This window comes from Lathyrus oleraceus, chromosome 7, assembly GCF_024323335.1.
Source record: "Lathyrus oleraceus cultivar Zhongwan6 chromosome 7, CAAS_Psat_ZW6_1.0, whole genome shotgun sequence".
NCBI lineage: Eukaryota > Viridiplantae > Streptophyta > Magnoliopsida > Fabales > Fabaceae > Lathyrus > Lathyrus oleraceus.
Genome location: NC_066585.1, coordinates 133672192 through 133699655, shown reverse-complemented (window position 1 = coordinate 133699655; position 27464 = coordinate 133672192). Strand labels below are relative to the sequence as shown.

General features: G+C 38.2%; 8 non-coding genes across 8 annotated transcripts; all 8 read right to left on the bottom strand.

Moving 5' to 3' along the window:
• Positions 1-1224: 1224 nt before the first annotated feature.
• On the bottom strand, positions 1225-1297 carry TRNAA-UGC (transfer RNA alanine (anticodon UGC)). The gene has a single exon. It is a non-coding gene; the product is annotated as a tRNA-Ala (tRNA).
• A 16812-nt stretch (positions 1298-18109) lies between these two features.
• TRNAA-UGC (transfer RNA alanine (anticodon UGC)) lies at positions 18110-18182 on the bottom strand. The gene has a single exon. It is a non-coding gene; the product is annotated as a tRNA-Ala (tRNA).
• A 2295-nt stretch (positions 18183-20477) lies between these two features.
• Positions 20478-20550, bottom strand: TRNAA-UGC (transfer RNA alanine (anticodon UGC)). Its single transcript has one exon. It is a non-coding gene; the product is annotated as a tRNA-Ala (tRNA).
• Positions 20551-21649: 1099 nt separating this feature from the next.
• TRNAA-UGC (transfer RNA alanine (anticodon UGC)) lies at positions 21650-21722 on the bottom strand. The gene has a single exon. It is a non-coding gene; the product is annotated as a tRNA-Ala (tRNA).
• Positions 21723-23807: 2085 nt separating this feature from the next.
• Positions 23808-23880, bottom strand: TRNAA-UGC (transfer RNA alanine (anticodon UGC)). Its single transcript has one exon. It is a non-coding gene; the product is annotated as a tRNA-Ala (tRNA).
• Positions 23881-24978: 1098 nt separating this feature from the next.
• TRNAA-UGC (transfer RNA alanine (anticodon UGC)) lies at positions 24979-25051 on the bottom strand. Its single transcript has one exon. It is a non-coding gene; the product is annotated as a tRNA-Ala (tRNA).
• Positions 25052-26148: 1097 nt separating this feature from the next.
• TRNAA-UGC (transfer RNA alanine (anticodon UGC)) lies at positions 26149-26221 on the bottom strand. The gene has a single exon. It is a non-coding gene; the product is annotated as a tRNA-Ala (tRNA).
• A 1096-nt stretch (positions 26222-27317) lies between these two features.
• Positions 27318-27390, bottom strand: TRNAA-UGC (transfer RNA alanine (anticodon UGC)). Its single transcript has one exon. It is a non-coding gene; the product is annotated as a tRNA-Ala (tRNA).
• Between the last annotated feature and the right edge of the window lie 74 nt (positions 27391-27464).

Here is a 27464-nt window from a genome sequence, read left to right as displayed (position 1 = left end):
ATCCTTCTGTGATAATACTTATGTGCATAATTACCCTTTTGCCCTTATATCTATATTGAACACAAGGCATAGACCGTGTCATCCTTGTCCAGTTCAATATTGGGCCCATAGACATTTATCCTGTTATATAGGATGGGCAAATTTCATCTAGGTCACTCATGTCCCTCATCATGCTTCGTGGAGTACCCATCAATTGTCTTTACGGTTATCCAGTTACGGTTATCCAATTGGACTTTATTAAACAAACATAATAAAGAAAAAGCCTTTTATTATTAATAAATAAGCCGATACAAGTACCAAAAGTATTGGCCTCTAGGGCTTACACCAATAATATAATCACCTTTAGGTGATACTGTCAATATTATGGATTAACAATCTAAATTTAGAACAAATTGATTGAGAAAAATTAGCACCCAATGAACATAAGCATTTAAAATGATTTTATATGGAAAATAGCACAATTAAAAAAAGAATGGAAAAATGATACATAGTGATTCTACATCTTTCAATTATTGTGTGTGAGAAATACTCTTTTTTTACCTGACACGTATATAATTGTGAAATAGATATATGAAAAAAGAGATTAAAGATATAGAAGCATACCTTAAAACCTCAAGTGAAGAAAAAAAGGAAAACATGTTCCGAGGCGGGAAAAAATTGAAGATATTATAACACATGAAAAACGGATCAAAAGTCATTACAAAATATGAGAGCTGCAAAGCAACAACGTCTTAAGGAGATCAACAGCGGCTTAAAAGCCCCAAATAAACAGTTTTTGAGCCACAAGAGGCACATCAATCGCAATCGTTGTACTATTTTCATTAGCTAGCAAACAAGAAAGACGAAGGTCGGGTAGGTAAGTGTTGGGGGGAAGTAGCTCCTGTTGCCACTAATAACGACTCACGAATCTAGTTATTGGAGGTAGTGGCCGCAGGAAATTGACTTCTAGGAAGCTATAGTGACTTATGTATGGTGCAATGTGCAACACTCCTCGAAAAGCAAGTCTAGTTCAATTAGTTCATTAGTATTGGCTCAGGTCAGGTCACATCATGCTTTCGCTTGTTAATAAAATATTTTTGTTCTCATTTTTTACATCTCCCTCTTGTTTGTTTTGGATTTTATTACGAGATTCTCTCTCTCTCTATAACGTGAAAATTCTAAAATAGGAATTATAAAAATCTAAGTCATTCCTATACATACATCACTGATTAACAATACTTTAATTGGAGATGCAGGGGGTCGAACCCTGTACCTCTCGCATGCAAAGCGAGCGCTCTACCATTTGAGCTACATCCCCATATATAAAATTATTCATGAATTTTTAAACTCAACAATACAATATTATATCATCAAAACTAATGGTAAATAAGTTGCATGTTTGATACAAAACATTTATTCATGCAAAGAAAAAAGAACAAAACAAAAGTCAAATAAATCTAAATCTTCTTTTTTTTATAAATAAAATTACTTTTAAATACCTGTGTTAGCCCTTCAAAAGTCATATATGAAGGAGAACGGCGATCCAAAATGCAGCAGAAATTAAAATTTTCTCCTTTAGTGATCCTTACGAATGGGCATGATCAGTGATAGAATATTTACCTCTTGTGATGATTGAAACCTTTGATGCAGATCTACGAAGCGATCACAAACGTTGAACGACGATAACGCCTCTACTCAGTCCACACGAACGGATTCCTTCAATCTCAGTGCTAGCTGCTATGAATGAAGGCTTTGAGTGAGAGAGAGAGAGAGAGAGAGAGAAAAAAAATGCAACTGCAAAAAAAGAATACTTCTGCACAAGGGTTCTATTTATAGAACCACTTGTATAGGCTTCAAGCTAAAAGGCCCACTTAAGTGTATGTGGCCCATATCTTATAATATGCCCAAAATCACTTAAGCCCATGGTACCTTACCAAATTTCGTATTCTATTTAAGTACACCATACCTTACGATGTTCTACAATTCACTTAAGTGCACCGTATCTTACGGTGTTCCTTAGTTACTCTATCTCTCATCAATCCATCCTTTGTGTGTGACCCTGTAGGTGTTCGCGACATTGGCAATTATATTAAATCACACATTTAACATAATAAACAGTGAGTGGTATCTAGCAACACATCACTGCTACCCAAGACACGAAAATGTCATGTGATCTGACAAATCCTTCTGTGATAATACTTATGTGCATAATTACCCTTTTGCCCTTATATCTATATTGAACACAAGGCATAGACCGTGTCATCCTTGTCCAGTTCAATATTGGGCCCATAGACATTTATCCTGTTATATAGGATGGGCAAATTTCATCTAGGTCACTCATGTCCCTCATCATGCTTCGTGGAGTACCCATCAATTGTCTTTACGGTTATCCAGTTACGGACAATGTTTGATCAGCAATAAAACACTCGACTCTACATCTATTGTCCATAGTGGTTTCAGGTCGAAGGGTGGTATACACCATTATCACCATGAGAATAACTTATGACACTTTGCATAACTTTCTATATAGTACTTGTCATACGGTGAACTGACTTGGGATATTTTGCTCTTTATCGCAATGTCGCGGATAGCAAGAGTCGCCACCGACTTTTCTTTTATCCAATAAGGAAAGGTGGAAAAGAACAGGAAAGACCTCAATAGATTTTGGGTTCGGGAGGTACATTATACAAAGGGAAGGTGTTAGCACCCTTTGTATCCATGGTTATCCATGGGCTCTTAATTGCTGGATCACTTATATTTTTGTCTGAAAAGTGTTCGTGAATTGTTTAAAAAAATGTTTGAAAGAGAGTTTAACTTTGTAATGATTCTCGTATGAATGTATACAAAGTATTTATCTCATTTGATTTTGAAAATGGTTTAGAAAAATATAACTCGGTAATGATTCTAGTATGAATGTATACCAAGTGGTGATTTTCTAGGATTTGTAAAGTGTAAAGTGTGAGGGGTGGAAAATGTTTTAGGTTATGATCCAGTAATTGAGAGTTATACCTTCCTGAGGTCGTTATGAACGTTTCCTATCCTTATGAGGGTAAAACTATCCTTACTATTGAGAAGTAAGTAATTTTAGCCTTTTGGATGTAAAAGGGTCATCGTAGGGTCATCGATAGGTCATTGAAGGCAACAGTTGTAAGGATACCTTAGCATTTGCAGGGACGATCATCATTTAACCGTAGGCTACACCGAAGGGTCATCGAGGGACAAAATCGTATTTTCGAAGGCAACATCCGAGGGACTATGATTTATTTTATGATGAGTTAATCGAAGGGTCTTTGCTAAGTGTATCCCCACATTCGCGGGACATGACCATTATACCGTAATACCGTAGGGCAAAAGAGAGGTCCAAGATCACATATTTAAAGGCCACATTTTAAAGTTAATTAGGTGATTATGATGAATCTCCACATTAAAATTAATACATTAAAATTAATACATTAAAATTAACACATTAAAATTAATCAAGTAATTTAGGGCGAATCTCCACAAGGGTATCCCACAAATAAAGTGGAAGACCTAGACAGCAATCCTTTCCTGGGACAGGTGAACCTTTACAAAATTCAGCAAACGGATTAGAGTACCAAATCAGGGTGCAATCAAGAGTTGCACCAAAGCAGTAATAGTATCAGGTAAACAAAGCCTGGTTATAATAAAACAAGTCGGATGGGTAAAGGTCAAAACAGAGCGAAACAGCGGCCTCCATTACAACAATTCAAGGTATCCAGGCATACTTAAGTCCACATGCAAAACCTCAAATATATTTATGAATTCAATTATGATATCACATGTGCATTAGGAAAAAGCGGTGATAGTAACGCAAACCTGTTGGCAATTGAATTGCAACCTCGAATTGGCCGATCGGATCGAATTGAGCGGAAGTGACCTTGCTGCCGTAGGCTTTTCCTTCCGGGTTTCCTTTAGGGTTACTCGGAATAAGTTAAACAGTAGTCCTGAACACTCCGCCACAAGCCGGCAGGATTTGTCCTTGGATTCGTCAAATAAACAACAAATTAAAGCGAAGAAAATAACTAGATCCTAACGTAAGGTTGGATCCGGTAAAAAGGTACACAATAGTTTCCTTTGTAGAAACTATTGTGTGAATAGAACTAATTAAATGCTGAAAAAGAAATAGGAAATTGCAAGGAAAATAGTGTAGAACTCGTAGGAAAAACAATGCCTAAGCTGCTGGAAAAGAAAATATGCAAAAGTGAAAACGGCAAAGGAAAAATGTGGAAAAAGCCCCCCCCCCCCCCCTTCTAGGTTTTCTTCGTGGCTATTTATATTGGTACCATTAAGTAACTACTTGCTGCCAAGAGCTCTTCAACGTGGCTAATTTCATGGCGTGGATATAGGGCCCAACACTCCTCAACGTCTCTTCAAGTCTCTGAGGCGTTACTTGCGCCCAAAAAGTAGGGTAGTGGTGTGACGCTCGTCACACCATGTGTGACGTCCGTCACAAGGCTGCTTTGCGTGACGCTCGTCACGCCCTCCGTGACGTCCGTCACAAGCACAGCATTTGTGGCTTGCGCTTTGGGCTGGGCTTTGCTATTTGGTTCGTTTTCTCTCCTTTTTGCACCTCTTTTCCTCCATTTTTACTTGTGCTTCCAAATAAACCACTTTCATGTTATCACTAGGCGAGCGTGTAGCGAATAGGTCAGTTTGGGTCATTCGCGAGTTGGGCCTTCGTTCCCTTAAGATCAGTGTCATGAAAATGAGTCGGAATGCCTTGAAAAATGTCTTGAAATATAAATGGGCAAATTTTGGGGTATGACAGCTGCCCCTGTTCAATATTCTTGAACCGAGAGAGTTAGAATGGTGTGTACCGTTCGTGGTCTGGAGGTGAAAGATTATTGAACACTAGAATGCCCCAAAAATTTGCACTTGCCAATTAGTCTTGGTGGAGATGGGCTTAAAGATGCCATCCAGGTAGTTTGATGAGGAGGTTTCCAGATTGTGTCGTACGTTAGACAATGTCTGAAGACATGGACGTCATACCGGGTCATACGCTAGACCGTATAGTGAATCATCCATCATGCTGTTGACTTCGCTGGGGAGTCAGAGTATGCTATATGCTGCTGGGGATAAGGGATCAGAATGGATCATACACTGGACCATATCTGGGTATCAGAGTGAGCTGTTCGTTAGGCGGATGACTTTGATGGGGATGAAAGATCAGAACGGATCGTACGCTAGATCGGTTCTGAGTTGCAGAATGAGCCGTCCGTTAGGCTGAATCTGCTTGAAAAGGGAGTAGCCGTATATCAGACTACCATTCAGGAATGTACCTGTCCGAAGGTAGCACCTGAGCAAGGGAAGTAGCCGTATACCAGACTACCATTCAGGAATGTACCTGTCCGAAGGTAGCACCTGAGCAAGGGGAGTAGCCGTATACCAGACTACCATTCAGGAATGTACCTGTCCGAAGGTAGCACCTGAGCAAGGGGAGTAGCCGTATATCAGACTACCATTCAGGAATGTACCTGTCCGAAGGTAGCACCTGAGCAAGGGAAGTAGCCATATACCAGATTACCATTCAGGAATGTACCTGTCCGAAGGTAGCACCTGAGCAAGGGAAGTAGCCATATACCAGACTACCATTCAGGAATGTACCTGTCCAAAGGTAGCACCTGAGCAAGGGAAGTAGCCATATACCAGACTACCATTCAGGAATGTACCTGTCCGAAGGTAGCACCTGAGCAAGGGATGAGGGTCTAACTTGGTCGTACATTAGACTGTATTCGAGTTGAAGAAGATCAGAATGGATCGTACGCTAGATCGTATCTGAGTTGTTGAAGGTCATATGTTGAGCTGAATCAGAGTGAACCGTACGTTAGGCTGTATCTGATAGTATTGGTATCTGTTGTATTTGCAACAATTTACTGGGGATGGGCTTATAGATGCCATCGTTAGGAGGATGTCAGAATGAATGTTGCCATGGAGTATATCTGAAAGATGTAGTCGAATCCTGAATGTAATTGATAGAGATGTCTGTCTGAATGGACCTTTGTTTTGATTGTATCAGGAGGATAATTAACCTGAAAAATAAAGTTAGCTTCATGCCATGTCATGATGCATGAGATGCAAATGTCGTATGTATGCGGGTGCTGTGAAATGATGTAATGAGGGTCCTATGCGTTTGAAACGTTCTTCCAGGGGGCTCTACTGGGGAAATGAATCTCGGTCTTCTGGTCGGAGATATTTGCATTGATGACCCCTTCTCAACTGGGGATACTTGATCCTTGTCTGATGGTAGAAATATTCGACAGAGCCTGGCTGGGAGTGGAAGAGATGACTAGTCTGTCTGGTGACGCCAACCTCTTCTGGGGAATAATTGGCGTTGCCGGGGAATCGAATTAGCAACGGATTCATTGGAAAGCCTGGTTAGACCTTCTCTTCGATCCTGAAGTCGTGTAGTAATTGTCATTGTTATTTTATGCATGTATTTTTGATAAACATTGATCATATTCAAACGCATATATCAATTCAAATTAAATCAATGGGCGTTCGTGCAAACAAAACGGGAAAGTAAAAATAAAATTGCATTGATTTTGAAAGAGGGCCTATGAACAGGCAATCTGTGTACAAGGAGACAGAAATCCTAGTAAGAGGAAATTGTCAAGAAACAAAGAGAAAGCTATGCCGGAATCGTCCTATTGACTTTAATTCCACTACTGCCATTATGTCTTCAAGCATCTCATCCCTTGCTGTCGGATAGAGGTGGTTGGCTTGTTCGGTCCCTTGGAACGTGGTTGAAGCTGACAGAAAACGGGACATAGTCGTACGCTTTAATCCCTAATTTTTGCCTGGACCGCCTTTTCGGGTTTTCAGTCCACCGGGATACCCCTTCTTGCCCAAGCCGCCCTTTCAGGTTTTCGACTTGCCGGGTATACGTCTTTATATATTTATCCCTAATTTTTGCCCGAACCCTGTTGGTTCGCCGGGATGCCCTTACTTTTGCCTAGGTACGTCGACCTAGCGGGTCTCTGTTAGGCGTAGTATTTTTTATCTATGTCCGCGTTCACAGGATGTGGGAAGTCTTCGCCATCCATTGTAGCAAGTATCATGGCTCCACCGGAGAATACCTTTTTAACCACAAATGGCCCTTCGTATGTGGGAGTCCATTTGCCCCTGGGATCACCTTGTGGTAGAATGATACGCTTGATAACTAAGTCGCCGATTTGGTACACTCGTCTCTTGACTCTTTTGTTAAATGCTTGGGTCATGCGCTTCTGATATATCTGCCCGTGACAAACAGCCGCAAGTCTCTTCTCGTCAATCAAGTTTATCTGATCGAGTCGAGTCTGGATCCATTCATCTTCATCTAAGCCCGCCTCTTTCATGACTCTTAGAGAGGGAATCTGGACTTCCACTGGTAAAACGGCTTCCGTTCCATAGACTAAAGAGAAAGGAGTTGCCCCTGTCGAAGTGCGTACTGAAGTGCGATAACCATGGAGAGCAAACGGTAACATCTCATGCCAGTCTTTGTACGTTACTGTCATCTTCTGTACAATCCTCTTGATATTCTTATTAGCGGCCTCCACGGCACCATTCATCTTTGGCCGGTACGGAGAAGAGTTATGGTGTTTAATTTTGAACTGCGCGCAGAGTTCAGCAATCATCTTGTTGTTCAAATTAGTACCATTGTCAGTGATAATTCTTTCAGGGATACCATACCGACAAATAAGACTATTCTTGATGAACCGTGCCACCACATTCTTGGTGACAGAAGCAAATGAGGCGGCCTCTACCCATTTTGTAAAGTAATCAATAGCAACAAGGATGAAGCGATGTCCATTAGAAGCAGTGGGTTTAATCTCTCCAATCATATCGATGCCCCACATTGCAAAAGGCCAAGGTGCTGTCAACACGTTTAATGGAGCAGGAGGCACATGTACTTTATCCGCATAGATCTGGCATTTGTGACAGGTTCTGGAGTGATGATGGCAATCAGCTTCCATGGTAGACCAATAATACCCTGCTCTCAGAATCTTCTTGGCCATCGTATGCCCACTAGAATGAGTCCCGAAAATACCATCATGCATGTCTTCCATAATCTTTTCCGCTTCCTTTTTATCCACACAGCGAAGCAAAGTTGAGTCATGATTACGTTTGTATAATACTCCATTACTCAGAAAGAACTTAGCGGAGAATTTCCTCAGGAATTTTTTGTCATTGATGGATGCCCCTTCAGGGTATTCCTGATCTTCTAAGTATCTTTTTACGTCGTGGAACCAAGGTTTCTCCTGTACCCTCTCAGTGTTAAGTTCATAACAGTATGCCGGTTCATCTAACCGTCCAATGGTAATCATGGGAGCTTCGCTGCCCCATCTGACTCTGAACATAGATGACATGGTAGCTAATGCGTCTGCCAACTGATTCTCTTCTCGTGGGATATGTTCGAATGTAATCTCTTCAAAGTATGGGATCAACGTCATCACCCGTTCTCGGTAAGGGATGAGATTCGGGTGCTTAGTGTCCCATTCTCCTTTGATCTGACTGATTACTAATGCTGAGTCTCCGTACACGCTCAAAAACTTGATTCGCCAATCTATAGCAGCTTTGAGTCCAAAAATACATGCTTCATACTCAGCCATATTATTGGTACAATGAAAACATAGTCTAGCTGTGAGAGGCGTATGGTAACCCTCGGGAGAAATGAGTACAACCCCAACACCATGGCCCAATGCATTAGAAGATCCATCGAAAACCATAGTCCATCGGGATCCCAGTTCGGGTCCTTCATACGGTTTAGGTTTTTCATCATCAGTAACAAGCATGACATCCTCATCCGGGAACTCAAAATTCATAGATTGATAATCGTCCACCGCTTGATGAGCCAAATGCTCAGCGAGCACGCTTCCTTTGATTGCTTTCTGGGTAGTATACTGGATATCGTACTCTGTTAATATCATCTGCCATCTCGCTATTCTTCCGGAGAGGGCAGGCTTCTCAAATATGTATTTGATAGGATCCATCTTAGAAATCAATAAAGTGGTATGATTCAACATATACTGTCTTAGTCGGCGAGCAGCCCAAGCCAAAGCACAGCAAGTTCTCTCGAGCAGTGAGTATCTTGTTTCACAGTCGGTAAACTTTTTGCTCAGGTAGTATATGGCATGCTCTTTTCGACCAGACTCGTCATGTTGCCCCAATACGCACCCCATTGAATTTTCTAATACGGTCAAATACATGATTAGAGGTCTTCCTTCAACTGGTGGTATCAGAATCGGAGGTTCCTGGAGGTACTTCTTGATTTTGTCAAAAGCTTCTTGGCATTCGTCATTCCATATCATTTCTTGATTTTTCCTCAGTAATTTGAAGATGGGTTTGCAGGTAGCGGTCAAGTGGGAGATAAATCGAGCAATGTAGTTCAAGCGTCCCAAGAAGCCTCGGATCTCTTTCTCCGTACGGGGAACCGGCATTTCTTGAATAGCCCTCACTTTAGCTGGGTCAACCTCAATTCCTTTACCACTGACAACAAAGCCCAGGAGTTTACCAGATCTTACTCCAAAAGTGCATTTGCTCGGATTCAATCTTAGCTTGTATTTCTTCAACCTCTCGAACAGTTTGCATAAATGATCGAGATGTTCTTCTTCAGTATGAGATCTAGCTATCATGTCATCCACATATACTTCTATTTCATGATGGATCATATCATGGAACAAAACCACCATAGCACGCTGGTACGTTGCCCCGGCGTTCTTTAAGCCGAATGGCATTACTTTGTAACAGAAAGTGCCCCATTGTGTCACAAACGTAGTTTTCTCCATGTCCTCAGGTGCCATCTTAATCTGATTATAACCCGAGAATCCATCCATGAATGAGAATACTTTGTGTTGAGCGGTGTTATCTACCAGGACATCGATGTGCGGGAGTGGAAAGTCATCTTTGGGACTCGCTTTATTCAAATCTCTGTAATCTACGCACATTCGCACCTTACCATCCTTCTTTGGCACTGACACCACATTGGCAACCCATTGAGGATAAGAAGTAACGGCTAGGAAACCGGCATTGAATTGTTTCATAACCTCGGCTTTGATTTTCTCAGACATTTCAGGACGCATGCGGCGAACCTTTTGCTTGACAGGACGGCAGTCTTCCCTCGTTGGCAGTCGATGCACTACTATGTCAGTATCCAATCCCGGCATGTCTTCATAAGACCAAGCGAAAATCTCTACATAGTCGCGTAACATCTGAACCAATCTTTCCTTGACACTGTTTTCCAAACCTGCTCCTATTTTGACTTCTTTTCTGTCCACTTCAGTACCTAGATTTACGATTTCGAGTGACTCTTCATGCGGCTGTATAGTCTTTCCCTCTTGCAGTAGTAGTCTGGCAAGTTCTCCAGGGACTTCACAATCTTCCTCACTTCCATCTTCGGCTTGGTAGATTGGATTTTCAAAGTCATAATGAACAGTAGCGGAATTATTATCAATAGGATCCAGAGTGGATACGGATCTGCAATTTGTTACGTGAGTGTGTGTAAGAAAGCATAGCTTGTTTGAAAGACGACAGGAAAAATAAAGAGCGCCATATTTGAATGCGAAAAAGTCCATTGATTTACTGAATATGATTATGCTTATGAAATGACAAAACCCTTAACAAATTAGCTATTGTGCCCCGGGCGTAGACACAATGCTTTAAGAAGTTCAATTGAAAAATTAAAAATTTGCAATACTAAATGGACAATAACAATTACTCCTGACTAAAGGAGATCGGGATAGTGTCTTCAGCCTTCCAATTATTGAGTCCGTCACCAATCGTTGGGAAAATCCAGCTATCCAGGTCGCAATCACTGTCAGCATCTTCTACAGCATTGATTTGATCTTTGACCATCTTTTCAGAGCTAAATCCCAGACCAGATTTATCAGACTTGTAGGGTATGTTGATCAGTTGACCCCAGCCGGTACGGCCGCCATCTTCAACCACAGCTTGAGCGTCCTTCAGGGAAACCATGGCAGGAGAAGCTCGAATAACCTCGGGCACAAGGGGAGTTGGCTTAAGGACAGGACGGGGCGGAGGAACCACTTCAAATGACTGAGACGGAGTCTCGAAGAATTCACCATCCATCTCAATGTATCTGAAGGTATGCACACTACTGACAATATACTCCTCTTCCCCACACACAGTGACAATCTTACCCTCTATTGGATATCTCAGCTTTTGATGGAGAGACGAAGCTACAGCACCTGCCTCATGAATCCAAGGGCGTCCCAGTAAGCAGGAGTAGGCAGGACGAATGTTCATTACATAAAAGGTAGTATTGAAGACTTGAGGTCCTATCTTGATAGGAAGGACTACTTCGCCATGGACAACACTCTTCGCACCATCGTAAGCACGTACCACAATGTCACTAGGTTTCAGTTCAATGCTTTTACAACCCAGCTTATCCAGCACAGCTGTCGGCAGCACATTCAGGGAAGAGCCATTATCGATCAACACATGAGACAAAGTGATTCCCCTACACTCAATGGAGATAGGCAGGGCTTTATTGTGATTCTTTCCTGCTGGTGTCAGATCAGCGTCGGAAAAGCCTAAGCCGTTGTCAACAGTCAGGTTGGCAACATAATTTTCAAATTGATCGACAGATGTCTCCTGAGGTACATGAGCGGTTTTCAAGACTTTTATCAAGGCATGGGCATGAGATTCAGAAGATAACAGCAAGGATAACATCGAGATCTTAGACGGCGTATGCCCCAACTGTTCTACCACATCAAAATCACTCTTGCGAATGATTTTCAGCACTTCTTCCATTTCTTGTTTGGCAACATCTTCGGGAGTAACTTCGACCGGTGTCTCTGACTGAGAAGGATTGACTGGTTCCTTTCCTCGAGTTTCAAGGACAGGAGGTGAGATTTCTGGAGAGAAGATCCTTCCGCTTCGAGTAATTTTACTAGTCCCAACAATGCCACTAGTATTAGCAGCATTATCCACTTGCTTCACGCCATAGACGTAAGCATCACCGCCATAATTCCACGGAATAGCTTTGCTTGAGGAATACGGGATCAGGCCAGGTGCAGTGACGATTAGGGGAGCAACCCTGGGCTTAGCAGTAATCTTCACAGGTACTCTGGGAGCAGTAATCTTCACTGGAACTTTGGACCTTGCAATCACAGATACTTCTTCAATAGGGTTTTCCGCCTTAGGGGCCCTTTCAAAGAGAATTGTACGATCGTCCATCAGCTGTTGAATACCATTCTTCAATTTCAAACAGTCCTCGGGCCAGAGTATGCAGAGATTGCAATCTTCAGTACAACCTGGAAATAAACCAGCTTGCAATAAATTCCTCTTTATGATCGGGAGAGGAGATGTTAAGTCCGCTACAGTAGTGATGAGAGAATCGCCATCGAGAGCATTAACAGCCTTGTCATGATTAGGCATAGGAGCAGTGATGACATTAGGAGTCTCCGGAGGCTCGAACTCAATTTCCCCAGCGTCGACCATATCCTGAATTTTATTCTTTAACAGCCAGCAATCGTTTGTATCGTGCCCGGGGCTATCGGAGTGATATGCACACCTGGCATTGGGATTATAACGAGGCGAAGCAGTGTTGACATTTGCAGGAGGACCTCTGAGAGTGATTAAGTTCGCCTTTAGCATACTTTGTAGTGCTTGTGCTAAAGTCATATTAAGCTTGGTAAATTGCCTTCTTGGTCTGTCTTGTCTTTGCTGGAAGTTTTGAGCTGGCGGGGCTGCGATTGTCACTGCTCCCACGGCATGGTCACCATTTTTCTTATTATGATTCTTTTGACCGTACACAGCATTTGACTCATTCTTCCCATGATAGGACTTTTTACTGCTTGTAGAAGTAGCTGCCTGTAACTTTCCACTTCGAATGCCGCTCTCTACCCGTTCACCTGTCAATATAAGTTCAGTGAAACCGGATGAAGAACTCCCCAGTAGGTGGCTGTAGAATGGGCCAGTCAGGGTACCCATGAACAGGTCTACTAATTCTCGGTCAGTCATAGGGGGTTTGACCCTGCCGGCCAAATCTCTCCATTTCTGAGCATATTCTTTGAAGCTTTCTTTAGATCCCATAGCCATATTCTGCAACTGTAACCGAGTAGGCGCTAGCTCAGAATTATACTGGTACTGCTTATAGAAAGCTGTTGCTAAATCAGTCCAGGTGCGGATGTCAGAGCTCTCGAGCTGATAATACCATTCCAACTGAGTGCCAGACAGACTTTCTTGGAAGAAGTGGATCCACAGTTTCTTATCAGTGGTATGCGGCTGAATCTTTCTCACATAAGCCCTTAAATGCATCTGAGGGCAGGATGCACCATCGTACTTAGTGAAAGTGGGGATTTTGAATTTGCGAGGAATGGTCACATCGGAGACCAGACCCAAACTTTCGAAATCCAGACCAGGCGCCTTCTGACCCTCCATAGCTAGCATACGTTCTTCCAACAACTTGTACTTATCATCTCTCGGAGAGTACTGTTCATTTTCATACTTCTCATCATCATCCTCAGGGTTGGAGAAATCAGCATCCTCTTCCTCTGAATCATTCTCCGCCTCATCCTCTGGACCGTTCGGGATTCCAAACTTGATTCCCGTAGCCTGTCCTTTACGCCTTCTTCCTGGGTTAATGAAACTCACAGCCTTCTTGTCTTTCTTCTTTTCGACCAAAAGAGCCTTCAGTTCCTCCTGCCCCTTGGATAGGCTTAGCATCATCTCCTTGAACTGAGCATTTTGAGTCTGGAGATCTTTGACAGTTTGTTCGAGATCCATTTTTCTGTTTAAGAGGCAGACCGTGAGAATATGGTCCTTTGGAACACCTGTCATGCAATGTTATGTTATGCTATGCAATGTATGAAATGTTTTCAAGGACTTTTGGAATTTAACTTTGCGTAAGCCAACAAAAAGGAAACCCTTTTTTTTTTTTTTTTTTTTTTTTACAAAACAGAGCAAAGTTAAATCCCTAAGTCCTCGAAATGGTTAGTACAATGCCATGATGTTATGATGTTATGATGTTATGATGTTAAGTAAACAACAAGCACAAACAAGTCACACAACCATCATTCCTAGGTTTTAAGCTTGCATGAGTGCCATAGGTAAGTACCCTCCCCACTGAAGTTTGGTTGGTTCAACCTGTCCTAGAATAGTAACCGGGTTCTAAAAGGATCTCCAATCATTGACTTTCCTTTAAGTCCACTTCAGTGCAACGCCAAGTGGTTGACCGAAGCTTCCCTAAAGTCCAATCTCAAGGAGTGTAGTATCGAGTCTCAACCAAGCCCCAGTCGGAACCGAAGTCAGTTAGCTCACTACTTTCTAATGGCCAGGATGAGTCAATTAGGGTTCTAAAGGTCTGGTTAATGCTTTGATGACACCACGCAGAAGCCAAATTTTTCCTCAAGTAACATGAGGAACATCAGGACCACCAAAGTGTCACATTAACCGTAGCCATCATTTTAACCATTCCAGTATACGCCGGATAGTCGCGATGATCTATTGCTACTTACCTAAGGTACACTAGATCCGGGTGTAGGATCTTTCACTCAAGCATAGGATACCCAAGCAATCCCTTAAAAGTAAATCAAACAATTCAAATAAGTGATCTTGTTTTTTAAGGTAACCTCTCTTTTTAAAGTATCCCCAGCAGAGTCGCCAGTTCTGTCATACGGTGAACTGACTTGGGATATTTTGCTCTTTATCGCAATGTCGCGGATAGCAAGAGTCGCCACCGACTTTTCTTTTATCCAATAAGGAAAGGTGGAAAAGAACAGGAAAGACCTCAATAGATTTTGAGTTCGGGAGGTACATTATACAAAGGGAAGGTGTTAGCACCCTTTGTATCCATGGTTATCCATGGGCTCTTAATTGCTGGATCACTTATATTTTTGTCTGAAAAGTGTTCGTGAATTGTTTAAAAAAATGTTTGAAAGAGAGTTTAACTTTGTAATGATTCTCGTATGAATGTATACAAAGTATTTATCTCATTTGATTTTGAAAATGGTTTAGAAAAATATAACTCGGTAATGATTCTAGTATGAATGTATACCAAGTGGTGATTTTCTAGGATTTGTAAAGTGTAAAGTGTGAGGGGTGGAAAATGTTTTAGGTTATGATCCAGTAATTGAGAGTTATACCTTCCTGAGGTCGTTATGAACGTTTCCTATCCTTATGAGGGTAAAACTATCCTTACTATTGAGAAGTAAGTAATTTTAGCCTTTTGGATGTAAAAGGGTCATCGTAGGGTCATCGATAGGTCATTGAAGGCAACAGTTGTAAGGATACCTTAGCATTTGCAGGGACGATCATCATTTAACCGTAGGCTACACCGAAGGGTCATCGAGGGACAAAATCGTATTTTCGAAGGCAACATCCGAGGGACTATGATTTATTTTATGATGAGTTAATCGAAGGGTCTTTGCTAAGTGTATCCCCACATTCGCGGGACATGACCATTATACCGTAATACCGTAGGGCAAAAGAGAGGTCCAAGATCACATATTTAAAGGCCACATTTTAAAGTTAATTAGGTGATTATGATGAATCTCCACATTAAAATTAATACATTAAAATTAATACATTAAAATTAACACATTAAAATTAATCAAGTAATTTAGGGCGAATCTCCACAAGGGTATCCCACAAATAAAGTGGAAGACCTAGACAGCAATCCTTTCCTGGGACAGGTGAACCTTTACAAAATTCAGCAAACGGATTAGAGTACCAAATCAGGGTGCAATCAAGAGTTGCACCAAAGCAGTAATAGTATCAAGTAAACAAAGCCTGGTTATAATAAAACAAGTCGGATGGGTAAAGGTCAAAACAGAGCGAAACAGCGGCCTCCATTACAACAATTCAAGGTATCCAGGCATACTTAAGTCCACATGCAAAACCTCAAATATATTTATGAATTCAATTATGATATCACATGTGCATTAGGAAAAAGCGGTGATAGTAACGCAAACCTGTTGGCAATTGAATTGCAACCTCGAATTGGCCGATCGGATCGAATTGAGCGGAAGTGACCTTGCTGCCGTAGGCTTTTCCTTCCGGGTTTCCTTTAGGGTTACTCGGAATAAGTTAAACAGTAGTCCTGAACACTCCGCCACAAGCCGGCAGGATTTGTCCTTGGATTCGTCAAATAAACAACAAATTAAAGCGAAGAAAATAACTAGATCCTAACGTAAGGTTGGATCCGGTAAAAAGGTACACAATAGTTTCCTTTGTAGAAACTATTGTGTGAATAGAACTAATTAAATGCTGAAAAAGAAATAGGAAATTGCAAGGAAAATAGTGTAGAACTCGTAGGAAAAACAATGCCTAAGCTGCTGGAAAAGAAAATATGCAAAAGTGAAAACGGCAAAGGAAAAATGTGGAAAAAGCCCCCCCCCCCCTTCTAGGTTTTCTTCGTGGCTATTTATATTGGTACCATTAAGTAACTACTTGCTGCCAAGAGCTCTTCAACGTGGCTAATTTCATGGCGTGGATATAGGGCCCAACACTCCTCAACGTCTCTTCAAGTCTCTGAGGCGTTACTTGCGCCCAAAAAGTAGGGTAGTGGTGTGACGCTCGTCACACCATGTGTGACGTCCGTCACAAGGCTGCTTTGCGTGACGCTCGTCACGCCCTCCGTGACGTCCGTCACAAGCACAGCATTTGTGGCTTGTGCTTTGGGCTGGGCTTTGCTATTTGGTTCGTTTTCTCTCCTTTTTGCACCTCTTTTCCTCCATTTTTACTTGTGCTTCCAAATAAACCACTTTCATGTTATCACTAGGCGAGCGTGTAGCGAATAGGTCAGTTTGGGTCATTCGCGAGCTGGGCCTTCGTTCCCTTAAGATCAGTGTCATGAAAATGAGTCGGAATGCCTTGAAAAATGTCTTGAAATATAAATGGGCAAATTTTGAGGTATGACAGTACTCTCATAGCGGGTCAATCCAGTATAAATATGACTCTTAATATTCATACCTATGTTTAAGACTTGATAACTCCATATCCATGATCCATGAGATATGATCATCAGTCTATAGACATAATAGTCTTAATGCTTTAATGTTATCCCACTTCACAATAAAGCTCGACTACGGATACTTTAAGAATAGTGTCCTTATGTTTAATGTGATCTCATGATCAAGTCACACCTGATACATTAAACGGACTAGCTATCCTAGGGACTTTATTAAACAAACATAATAAAGAAAAAGCCTTTTATTATTAATAAATAAGCCGATACAAGTACCAAAAGTATTGGCCTCTAGGGCTTACACCAACAATATAATCACCTTTAGGTGATACTGTCAATATTATGGATTAACAATCTAAATTTAGAACAAATTGATTGAGAAAAATTAGCACCCAATGAACATAAGCATTTAAAATGAATTTATATGGAAAATAGCACCATTAAAAAAAGAATGGAAAAATGATACATAGTGATTCTACATCTTTCAATTATTGTGTGTGAGAAATACTCTTTTTTTACCTGACACGTATATAATTGTGAAATAGATATATGAAAAAAGAGATTAAAAATATAGAAGCATATCTTAAAACCTCAAGTGATGAAAAAAAGGAAAACATGTTCCGAGGCGGTAAAAAATTGAAGATATTATAACACATGAAAAACGGATCAAAAGTCATTACAGAATATGAGAGCTGCAAAGCAACAACATCTTAAGGAGATCAACGGCGGCTTAAAAGCCCCAAATAAACAGTTTTTGAGCCACAAGAGGCACATCAATCGCAATCGTTGAACTATTTTCATTAGCTAGCAAACAAGAAAGACGAAGGTCGGGTAGGGAAGTGTTGGGGGGAAGTAGCTAATGTTGCCACTAATAACGACTCATGAATCTAGTTATTGGAGGTAGTGGCCGCAGGAAATTGACTTCTAGGAAGCTATAGTGACTTATGTATGGTGCACTGTGCAACACTCCTCGAAAAGCAAGTCCAGTTCAATTGGTTCTTTAGTATTGGCTCAGGTCGGGTCACATCATGCTTTCGCTTGTTAATAAAATATTTTTGTTCTCATTTTTTACATCTCCCTCTTGTTTGTTTTGGATTTTATTACGAGATTCTCTCTCTCTCTATAACGTGAAAATTCTAAAATAGGAATTATAAAAATCTAAGTCATTCCTAGACATAAATCACTGATTAACAATACTTTAATTGGAGATGCATGGGATCGAACCCTGTACCTCTCGCATGCAAAGCGAGCGCTCTACCATTTGAGCTACATCCCCATATATAAAATTATTCTTGAATTTTTAAACTCAACAATACAATATTATTTCATCAAAACTAATGGTAAATAAGTTGCATGTTTGCTACAAAACATTTATTCATGCAAAGAAGAAAGAACAAAAAAAACGTCAAATAAATCTAAATCTTTTTTTTTTATAAATAAAATTACTTTTAAATACTTGTGTTAGCCCTTCAAAAGTCATATAATCACCTTTAGGTGATACTGTCAATATTATGGATTAACAATCTAAATTTAGAACAAATTGATTGAGAAAAATTAGCACCCAATGAACATAAGCATTTAAAATGATTTTATATGGAAAATAGCACAATTAAAAAAAGAATGGAAAAATGATACAGAGTGATTCTCCATCTTTCAATTATTGTGTGTGAGAAATACTCTTTTTTTACCTGACACGTATATAATTGTAAAATAGATATATGAAAAAAGAGATTAAAGATGTAGAAGCATACATCTTTCAATTATTGTGTGTGAGAAATACTCTTTTTTTACCTGACACGTATATAATTGTGAAATAGATATATGAAAAAAGAGATTAAAGATGTAGAAGCATACCTTAAAACCTCAAGTTATGAAAAAAAGGAAAACATGTTCTGAGGCGGGAAAAAATTGAAGATATTATAACACATGAAAAACGGATCAAAAGTCATTACAAAATATGAGAGGTGCAAAGCAACAACGTCTTTAGGAGATCAACAGCGGCTTAAAAGCCCCAAATAAACAGTTTTTGAGCCACAAGAGGCACATCAATCGCAATCGTTGTACTATTTTCATTAGCTAGCAAACAAGAAAGACGAAGGTCGGGTAATTGACTTCTAGGAAGCTATAGTGACTTATGTATGGTGCAATGTGCAACACTCCTCGAAAAGCAAGTCTAGTTCAATTAGTTCATTAGTATTGGCTCAGGTTAGGTCACGCCGTGCTTTCACTTGTTAATAAGATATTTTTGTTCTCATTTTTTACATCTCCCTCTTGTTAGTTTTGGATTTTATTACGAGATTCTCTCTCTCTATATATAACGTGAAAATTCTAAAATAGGAATTATAAAAATCTAAATCATTCCTATACATACACCATTGATTAACAATACTTTAATTGGAGATGCAAGGGATCGAACCCTGTACCTCTCGCATGCAAAGCGAGCGCCCTACCATTTGAGCTACATCGCCATATATAAAATTATTCTTGAATTTTTAAACTCAACAATACAATATTATTTCATCAAAACTAATGGTAAATAAGTTGCATGTTTGCTACAAAACATTTATTCATGCAAAGAAGAAACAACAAAAAAAACGTCAAATAAATCTAAATCTTCTTTTTTTTATATAAATAAAATTACTTTTAAATACTTGTGTTAGCCCTTCAAAAGTCATATAATCACCTTTAGGTGATACTGTCAATATTATGGATTAACAATCTAAATTTCGAACAAATTGATTGAGAAAAATTAGCACCCAATGAACATAAGCATTTAAAATGATTTTATATGGAAAATACCACAATTAAAAAAAGAGTGGAAAAATGATACAGAGTGATTCTATATCTTTCATTTATTGTGTGTGAGAAATACTCCTTTTTTATCTGACACGTATATAATTGTGAAATAGATATATGAAAAAAGAGATTAAAGATGTAGAAGCATACCTTAAAACCTCAAGTGATGAAAAAAAGGAAAACATGTTCCGAGGCGGTAAAAAATTGAAGATATTATAACACATGAAAAACGGATCAAAAGTAATTACAGAATATGAGAGCTGCAAAGCAACAACATCTTAAGGAGATCAATGGCGGCTTAAAAGCCCCAAATAAACAGTTTTTGAGCCACAAGAGGCACATCAATCGCAATCGTTGTACTATTTTCATTAGCTAGCAAACAAGAAAGACGAAGGTCGGGTAGGGAAGTGTTGGGGGGAAGTAGCTCATGTTGCCACTAATAACGACTCACGAATTTAGTTATTGGAGGTAGTGGCCGCAGGAAATTGACTACTAGGAAGCTATAGTGACTTATGTATGGTGCATTGTGCAACACTCCTCGAAAAGCAAGTCCAGTTCAATTGGTTCATTAGTATTGGCTCAGGTCAGGTCACATCATGCTTTCACTTATTAATAAAATATTTTTGTTCTCATTTTTTACATCTCCCACTTGTTTGTTTTGGATTTTATTACGAGATTCTCTCTCTCTCTCTCTATAACGTGAAAATTCTAAAATAGGAATTATAAAAATCTAAATCATTCCTATACATACATCACTGATTAACAATACTATAATTGGAGATGCAGGGGATCGAACCCTGTACCTCTCGCATGCAAAGCGAGCGCTCTACCATTTTAGCTACATCCCCATATATAAAAATTTTCTTGAATTTTTAAACTCAACAATACAATATTATTTCATCAAAACTAATGTTAAATAAGTTGCATGTTTGCTACAAAACATTTATTCATGCAAAGAAGAAAGAACAAAAAAACGTCAAATAAATCTAAATCTTCTTTTTTTTTTTATAAATAAAATTACTTTTAAATACTTGTGTTAGCCCTTCAAAAGTCATATAATCACCTTTAGGTGATACTGTCAATATTATGGATTAACAATCTAAATTTAGAACAAATTGATTGAGAAAAATTAGCACCCAATGAACATAAGCATTTAAAATGATTTTATATGGAAAATAGCACACTTAAAAAAAATGGAAAAATGATACAGAGTGATTCTCCATCTTTCAATTATTGTGTGTGAGAAATACTCTTTTTTTACCTGACACGTATATAATTGTGAAATAGATATATGAAAAAAGAGATTAAAGATGTAGAAGCATACCTTAAAACCTCAAGTTATGAAAAAAAGGAAAACATGTTCTGAGGCGGGAAAAAATTGAAGATATTATAACACATGAAAAACGGATCAAAAGTCATTACAGAATATGAGAGGTGCAAAGCAACAACGTCTTAAGGAGATCAACAGCGGCTTAAAAGCCCCAAATAAACAGTTTTTGTGCCACAAGAGGCACATCAATCGCAATCGTTGTACTATTTTCATTAGCTAGCAAACAAGAAAGACGAAGGTCGGGTAGGGAAGTGTTGGGGGGAAGTAGCTCCTGTTGCCACTAATAACGACTCACGAATCTAGTTATTGGAGGTAGTGGCCGCAGGAAATTGACTTCTAGGAAGCTATAGTGACTTATGTATGGTGCAATGTGCAACACTCCTCGAAAAGCAAGTCTAGTTCAATTAGTTCATTAGTATTGGCTCAGGTCAGGTCACGCCGTGCTTTCACTTGTTAATAAGATATTTTTGTTCTCATTTTTTACATCTCCCTCTTGTTAGTTTTGGATTTTATTACGAGATTCTCTCTCTCTATATATAACGTGAAAATTCTAAAATAGGAATTATAAAAATTTAAATCATTCCTATACATACACCACTGATTAACAATACTTTAATTGGAGATGCAGGGGATCGAACCCTGTACCTCTCGCATGCAAAGCGAGCGCCCTACCATTTGAGCTACATCGCCATATATAAAATTATTCTTGAATTTTTAAACTCAACAATACAATATTATTTCATCAAAACTAATGGTAAATAAGTTGCATGTTTGCTACAAAACATTTATTCATGCAAAGAAGAAACAACAAAAAAAATGTAAAATAAATCTAAATCTTCTTTTTTTTTTATAAATAAAATTACTTTTAAATACTTGTGTTAGCCCTTCAAAAGTCATATAATCACCTTTAGGTGATACTGTCAGTATTATGGATTAACAATCTAAATTTAGAACAAATTGATTGAGAAAAATTAGCACCCAATGAACATAAGCATTTAAAATGATTTTATATGGAAAATACCACAATTAAAAAAAGAATGGAAAAATGATACAGAGTGATTCTATATCTTTCAATTATTGTGTGTGAGAAATACTCCTTTTTTACCTGAGACGTATATAATTGTGAAATAGATATATGAAAAAAGAGATTAAAGATGTAGAAGCATACCTTAAAACCTCAAGTTATGAAAAAAAGGAAAACATGTTCTGAGGCGGTAAAAAATTGAAGATATTATAACACATGAAAAACGGATCAAAAGTCATTACAGAATATGAGAGGTGCAAAGCAACAACATCCTAAGGAGATCAACAGCGGCTTAAAAGCCCCAAATAAACAGTTTTTGAGCCACAAGAGGCACATCAATCGCAATCGTTGTACTATTTTCATTAGCTAGCAAACAAGAAAGACAAAGGTCGAGTAGGGAAGTGTTGGGGGGAAGTAGCTCCTGTTGCCACTAATAACGACTCACGAATCTAGTTATTGGAGGTAGTGGCCGCAGGAAATTGATTTCTAGGAAGCTATAGTGACTTATGTATGGTGCAATGTGCAACACTCCTCGAAAAGCAAGTCTAGTTCAATTGGTTCATTAGTATTGGCTATTGGAGATGCAGGGGATCAAACCCTGTACCTCTTGCATGCAAAGCGAGCACTCTACCATTTGAGCTACATCCCCATATATAAAATTATTCTTGAATTTTTAAACTCAACAATACAATATTATTTCATCAAAACTATTGGTAAATAAGTTGCATGTTTGCTACAAAACATTTATTCATGCAAAGAAGAAACAACAAAAAAAATGTAAAATAAATCTAAATCTTCTTTTTTTTTATAAATAAAATTACTTTTAAATACTTGTGTTAGCCCTTCAAAAGTCATATAATCACCTTTAGGTGATACTGTCAGTATTATGGATTAACAATCTAAATTTAGAACAAATTGATTGAGAAAAATTAGCACCCAATGAACATAAGCATTTAAAATGATTTTATATGGAAAATACCACAATTAAAAAAAGAATGGAAAAATGATACAGAGTGATTCTATATCTTTCAATTATTGTGTGTGAGAAATACTCCTTTTTTACCTGAGACGTATATAATTGTGAAATAGATATATGAAAAAAGAGATTAAAGATGTAGAAGCATACCTTAAAACCTCAAGTGATGAAAAAAAGGAAAACATGTTCCTAGGCGGTAAAAAATTGAAGATATTATAACACATGAAAAACGGATCAAAAGTCATTACAGAATATGAGAGCTACAAAGCAACAACATCCTAAGGAGATCAACAGCGGCTTAAAGGCCCCAAATAAACAGTTTTTGAGCCACAAGAGGCACATAAATCGCAATCGTTGTACTATTTTCATTAGCTAGCAAACAAGAAAGACGAAGGTCGAGTAGGGAAGTGTTGGGGGGAAGTAGCTAATGTTGCCACTAATAACGACTCATGAATCTAGTTATTGGAGGTAGTGGCCGCAGGAAATTGATTTCTAGGAAGCTATAGTGACTTATGTATGGTGCAATGTGCAACACTCCTCGAAAAGCAAGTCTAGTTCAATTGGTTCATTAGTATTGGCTCAGGTCAGGTCACGTCATGCTTTCACTTGTTAATAAGATATTTTTGTTCTCATTTTTTACATCTCCCTCTTGTTTGTTTTGGATTTTATCACGAGATTCTCTCTCTCTCTATATATAACGTGAAAATTCTGAAATAGGAATTATAAAAATCTATGTCATTCCTATACATAAATCACTGATTAACAATACTTTAATTGGAGATGCATGGGATCGAACCCTGTACCTCTCGCATGCAAAGCGAGCGCTCTACCATTTGAGCTACATCCCCATATATAAAATTATTCTTGAATTTTTAAACTCAACAATACAATATTATTTCATCAAAACTAATGGTAAATAAGTTGCATGTTTGCTACAAAACATTTATTCATGCAAAGAAGAAACAACAAAAAAAAACGTCAAATAAATCTAAATCTTCTTTTTTTTATAAATAAAATTACTTTTAAATACCTGTGTTAGCCCTTCAAAAGTCATATAATCACCTTTAGGTGATACTGTCAATATTATGGATTAACAATCTAAATTTAGAACAAATTGATTGAGAAAAATTAGCACCCAATGAACATAAGCATTTAAAATGATTTTATATGGAAAATACCACAATTAAAGAAAGAATGGAAAAATGATACATAGTGATTCTACATCTTTCAATTATTGTGTGTGAGAAATACTCCTTTTTTACCTGACACGTATATAATTGTGAAACAGATATATGAAAAAAGAGATTAAAGATGTAGAAGCATACCTTAAAACCTCAAGTGATGAAAAAAAGGAAAACATGTTCCGAGGCGGTAAAAAATTGAAGATATTATAACACATGAAAAACGGATCAAAAGTCATTACAGAATATGAGAGCTGCAAAGCAACAACATCCTAAGGAGATCAACAGCGGCTTAAAAGCCCCAAATAAACAGTTTTTGAGCCACAAGAGGCACATCAATCGCAATCGTTGTACTATTTTCATTAGCTAGCAAACAAGAAAGACGAAGGTCGACTAGGGAAGTGTTGGGGGGAAGTAGCTAATGTTGCCACTAATAACGACTCATGAATCTAGTTATTGGAGGTAGTGGCCGCAGGAAATTGACTTCTAGGAAGCTATAGTGACTTATGTATGGTGCACTGTGCAACACTCCTCGAAAAGCAAGTCTAGTTCAATTGGTTCATTAGTATTGGCTCAGGTCAGGTCACATCATGCTTTCACTTGTTAATAAAATATTTTTGTTCTCATTTATTACATCTCCCTCTTGTTTGTTTTGGATTTTATGACGACATTCTCTCTCTCTCACTAACGTGAAAATTCTAAAATAGGAATTATAAAAATCTAAGTCATTCCTATACACACATCACTGATTAACAATACTTTAATTGGAGATGCAGGGGATCGAACCCTGTACCTCTCGCATGCAAAGCGAGCGCTTTACCATTTGAGCTACATCCCCATATGTAAAATTATTCTTGAATTTTTAAACTCAACAATACAATATTATTTCATCAAAACTAATGGTAAATAAGTTGCATGTTTGCTACAAAACATTTATTCATGCAAAGAAGAAAGAACAAAAAAAACGTCAAATAAATCTAAATCTTTTTTTTTTTATAAATAAAATTACTTTTAGATACTTGTGTTAGCCCTTCAAAAGTCATATAATCACCTTTAGGTGATACTGTCAATATTATGGATTAACAATCTAAATTTAGAACAAATTGATTGAGAAAAATTAGCACCCAATGAACATAAGCATTTAAAATGATTTTATATGGAAAATACCACAATTAAAAAAAGAATGGAAAAATGATACATAGTGATTCTACATCTTTCAATTATTGTGTGTGAGAAATACTCCTTTTTTACCTGACACGTATATAATTGTGAAACAGATATATGAAAAAAGAGATTAAAGATGTAGAAGCATACCTTAAAACCTCAAGTGATGAAAAAAAGGAAAACATGTTCCGAGGCGGTAAAAAATTGAAGATATTATAACACATGAAAAACGGATCAAAAGTCATTACAGAATATGAGAGCTGCAAAGCAACAACATCCTAAGGAGATCAACAGCGGCTTAAAAGCCCCAAATAAACAGTTTTTGAGCCACAAGAGGCACATCAATCACAATCGTTGTACTATTTTCATTAGCTAGCAAACAAGAAAGACGAAGGTCGACTAGGGAAGTGTTGGGGGGAAGTAGCTAATGTTGCCACTAATAACGACTCATGAATCTAGTTATTGGAGGTAGTGGCCGCAGGAAATTGACTTCTAGGAAGCTATAGTGACTTATGTATGGTGCACTGTGCAACACTCCTCGAAAAGCAAGTCCAGTTCAATTGGTTCATTAGTATTGGCTCAGGTCAGGTCACATCATGCTTTCACTTGTTAATAAAATATTTTTGTTCTCATTTATTACATCTCCCTCTTGTTTGTTTTGGATTTTATTACGAGATTCTCTCTCTCTCACTAACGTGAAAATTCTAAAATAGGAATTATAAAAATCTAAGTCATTCCTATACACACATCACTGATTAACAATACTTTAATTGGAGATGCAGGGGATCGAACCCTGTACCTCTCGCATGCAAAGCGAGCGCTTTACCATTTGAGCTACATCCCCATATGTAAAATTATTCTTGAATTTTTAAACTCAACAATACAATATTATTTCATCAAAACTAATGGTAAATAAGTTGCATGTTTGCTACAAAACATTTATTCATGCAAAGAAGAAAGAACAAAAAAAACGTCAAATAAATCTAAATCTTTTTTTTTTATAAATAAAATTACTTTTAGATACTTGTGTTAGCCCTTCAAAAGTCATATAATCACCTTTAGGTGATACTGTCAATATTATGGATTAACAATCTAAATTTAGAACAAATTGATTGAGAAAAATTAGCACCCAATGAACATAAGCATTTAAAATGATTTTATATGGAAAATACCACAATTAAAAAAAGAATGGAAAAATGATACATAGTGATTCTACATCTTTCAATTATTGTGTGTGAGAAATACTCCTTTTTTACCTGACACGTATATAATTGTGAAACAGATATATGAAAAAAGAGATTAAAGATGTAGAAGCATACCTTAAAACCTCAAGTGATGAAAAAAAGGAAAACATATTCCGAGGCGGTAAAAAATTGAAGATATTATAACACATGAAAAACGGATCAAAAGTCATTACAGAATATGAGAGCTGCAAAGCAACAACATCCTAAGGAGATCAACAGCGGCTTAAAAGCCCCAAATAAACAGTTTTTGAGCCACAAGAGGCACATCAATCGCAATGGTTGTACTATTTTCATTAGCTAGCAAACAAGAAAGACGAAGGTCGACTAGGGAAGTGTTGGGGGGAAGTAGCTAATGTTGCCACTAATAACGACTCATGAATCTAGTTATTGGAGGTAGTGGCCGCAGGAAATTGACTTCTAGGAAGCTATAGTGACTTATGTATGGTGCACTGTGCAACACTCCTCGAAAAGCAAGTCTAGTTCAATTGGTTCATTAGTATTGGCTCAGGTCAGGTCACATCATTCTTTCACTTGTTAATAAAATATTTTTGTTCTCATTTATTACATCTCCCTCTTGTTTGATTTGGATTTTATTACGAGATTCTCTCTCTCTCACTAACGTGAAAATTCTAAAATAGGAATTATAAAAATCTAAGTCATTCCTATACACACATCACTGATTAACAATACTTTAATTGGAGATGCAGGGGATCGAACCCTGTACCTCTCGCATGCAAAGCGAGCGCTCTACCATTTCAGCTACATCCCCATATATACAATTATTCTTGAATTTTTAAACTCAACAATACAATATTATTTCATCAAAACTAATGATAAATAAGT